Below are 3,947 nucleotides of genomic sequence, written 5' to 3' on the forward strand. Positions count from 1 at the left end.
AGTTCCATCTACCAGCTGAGTCTGGAATTTTTATAGACACATGATGGGGGCAGGGCGGGGTCATGGGTGGTTTAGGAAAAGGCAACATTCAAGCGGGAAAACAGAGATTTAAGTTCTCACTTGGGCCACGATTTCAGGCTTTTTGGCTTGAGGGTGGATTTTCTCCAGGCACCCGCCTTTTTCTGCCTAGAATTTATCTGCCCCTGTTCCCATTAGTACTACCATCTCAGAGATACTGAAATTGCATTAAAATGCTGGTCTCTTTTCTAGAGTCTTCCAAAATGGGCCCTTTCTAGGCTTTTACAAACCTATATTTGATCTATCCTCCAAAGAAAAAACATGAATTGGAAATGCTGAAGTCTGGATGTGCTAATATGTGGCTGAGCATTGATAAAGCCTGGTTAAGGAAAGCTCAAGGGAGGGAGTCATGTTTACTTGGAGTGGCTTCCTGAGAACAGTTGGATCCCTAAGATATCCATTTGTGTGTATTGAAACCTTCAGAAAAACACCTAGTACTTATTTACTCCTTAGTACCTAGCCATGAGCACTAATCTGTTGCTACGTTCTGTTCTATGGGCTTTATATGTGTTTTTAATCCTCATAACGTGTAAATTAAGTATTATTAATATGCCTATTGTGCAGATGAAAAACCTTAAGTTTAGAGAGGTTAGGTAACTTGTCATGGTTAGATAGTAAGTATCAGAACCAGGATTCTGGGCTATCTTGTCTCAGAGCCTGGGTTGTTAACTACGAGTGTTAGTGAAATAAATGTCTGGATTACACATGTGGATGAATGCAGGGTCCAGGCGGATAATATAAGTGAACGCAAAAGATCAGTTGTAAGGCATCAAACAGGAAGTAGAGGGAACTATGTGAACCAGAGAGCTTAGAGCACATCTGGTGCTGTCACAGCACCTGATTTTCTGGAAGTCAGGACTCAAAATGGCTGTTTCTATATGTTCAGGCCTTCCTCTCCTACTTTGGGCAAGTGCTGATTTTCTTGAGTCCTTTGACACATAGTATGGTGACTGGCTGTTTCCTTGGCACCCATTGGTCTCAGCCTGAAGATTTCATGCATTCTGAGCTCCATATATTTTGGTGAAACTGGATTGTCAGAATAAATAAGCAACTCACTTGTGTTTTATGTGGAGGTAATTTTGACAACTTTCATAAGGTAGGTAAATATTTTTAAATCTGTCTCAAAATGTATACGTTACTGTTGCATGTAGGAAAATGTCTGCCTACCTGCCAGACCAGTACTTAGAGAATAGACATAGCTAATAAAAGTATTTAACTAGGGATATATCATCCATTCTTCTTCAAAGATCAGAAATGGAGACTATTATATGAGCAATATATAAGGTTGCAGTTCAAATTGAAAATGGGACTTTGCTTCTCTCCCCCCTGACTTTTAAAAATAAAAATGTTATTAAGCACTTATTGAACTAGACACTTCATCCATATTATTTCATCTAACCCTCATAAGAACCCTATGAGTAGATACAATTTCACATCATTAAAATGAGAAAACCAAGACTCTGAAAGGTAATTATATACTTTAAAAAAAATCACTGATTAAATAGAATCAGGGGGATTTCAACCTAGTTGTGTATCATTCTAACAACACTGCCTGAATTTCAATTCTCCTGGTTTTTTCTGTGTTCTAACCCTTTTAATTTTCATCTTTATTGCATAACTCTCCATTAGACATTTTCAGCTGTTTCTAAGTTGTTATCTTTGCCATTCCTGCATGTATACTCCATTGTCAATGATTCTGGTCATGTTTAGAACAAACCTCATGATCACCTCATGTTCCATACCCTCCCATCCTGTAGATGAGGCCAGAAACCCTGGAGTACCTCATCCCCCATACAATCCATCTTAAAGCCCTAATGATTTTACCTCCTAAACATTGTTCAATTACAAATGGCTCTTTTTGTTTCAATGGTTACCATTCTAGACAGAGCTACTATAAGCTGTAACTTGCACTTCTGCTGTAGTTCTTATCCTCTATGGCCTCTCTTGATCTGCTAACTTTATTCTCCGTGGAGGGAAAGCTAGGAAGATCATTTCTGTGCAAATATTGATCAAACCAAAAAGCCAATCACCCTATTCCACTCTCACATCCTTGCTTTAAAAAAAAAAAAAAAAAAAAAAAAATCAGTAGGTTTTTTTTTTTTTGTCATTTTAAATGCAGAGATCAAAACCAGATCTAAAATGCCTACCTCAACTGACATCCGTGTACCTCTCATGACTTCTCATACCACAAAACCCATTTCTCTTTTCATTTGAGCTTCAAAGGTAGAACAAGCCAAGTTCCCCCTGCCGATGGGTCTTTGCACACATCATTTTTTGTGTCTAATAAACTCCCTCCTACTTCTCTTGCGTGGTCACTACCCACTCTTTCTTTTTCCCTCAGTTTAATATTTATACTTTGGGAAACCCCTTCCCAGCCTTCCTAGCCAGATTTTCCCCACTATTGATGCAACACTTCACTTCTTAGACCCAGGACTTAGTTTTACATCTACTTTGGTGATATAATCTGAGGACAGATTCTAAGCTTCATATTTTGGAGTCATTTTTGTACATTGTTGTATTCCCTAAACCTATCTCAATTCCTGGAAAAAGTAGTTACTTAATGTTTCTTGAAATGAATGAATGAGAGAATGATTGTTTTGTTTATGTTATTCCCCCTGTGCAAATCAAAAATGGTCTTCCTTTCATTCAGTAACTATTTTAAAAATATCTGTGACGTTTGCTCCAACAATTTCAGTGAGTAATATCTTCCTTCTTTGAATATCACAAAAATTATAAATTCCATACTATTGACCTTTACTTTGTTCTTTCTCTGTTTCTAGGAGCTATGACTCTTAAAATGTAGGGTCAAACGGGGCACTTCTGCTGATTTACCTCCTCCACTGTCTCCCTCCCTCCAATGCTTGTTTCTTAGTGCCACAAATAAAATGCTACTAGTTTAGATTTGGAACTAAAAAATTACAAATTGATGTGAGGTTTCATGAAACTCATTAGGAAATTCATGAATAAAATGTGAGAGGAATAACTTCTCTTGATGTTTAAAAAAATAGTATGACAAAACATAAAATATGTTGAAAAGAAAAACAGGGAATGTAACATAACACACAAATGCCAAAAAAATTAAGGATAGAAACATAAGAGTCATATGGCATGAAACCTAAAAGAAAACTGTATTAGAAAATAAAAGGAATCATTTATATTGATTACAAAACAATATGCCAGGCACAGTAGTGTATGCCTATAGTCCCAGCTACTCAAGAAGCTGAGAGGGAGGATCCACTGAGCCCAGGAGTTCAAACCTTGGACAACATAGCAAAACCATCTCTCAAACAACAATAAAAAAAACAAAACCAACCAACCAACCAAACAAAAGATATACCCAGTACCTTTCACATTATAAACCTATATACACTGAATTAGATGGGATCAATATTGACCGAGCAAAATCTGACAGAAATACAAAGTGAAACTGAAATAACAAAATCCTATGAAGCTTTAATCTAAAACTCTCAGAAATGGTCATGAACACAAACAAACATATAGGAACACACTTAAATACACATATGAACATACACAACACTAAAGACAACAAATAGAGATCGCATATTGTTTACTAATGCCCTCATGGTATTTATGGAGGTTTTGCATGTGTTTTGGTCAAATAAAATTTCATTGACTGGCTAAAACTAGATACCACTAAAGCCACATTGTGTGGAAACAAAGCAAAATAAGGGGAGCATAATGAAGGGTTATCTAATCACTGGAAAACTGTATACATTAATTTTTCCAATGAATCTTAAGTTAAAAATGAAATCACAAAACAGCTGTGTGAAAGGTATCAGCAAATTATACTAAATGAAACCAAATGGCACTCAAAAGAAAATTTATGGTATATGAGGATTTTTAAATTA

The sequence above is a fragment of the Chlorocebus sabaeus genome, chromosome 10, assembly GCF_047675955.1.
Source record: "Chlorocebus sabaeus isolate Y175 chromosome 10, mChlSab1.0.hap1, whole genome shotgun sequence".
Classification (NCBI taxonomy): domain Eukaryota; kingdom Metazoa; phylum Chordata; class Mammalia; order Primates; family Cercopithecidae; genus Chlorocebus; species Chlorocebus sabaeus.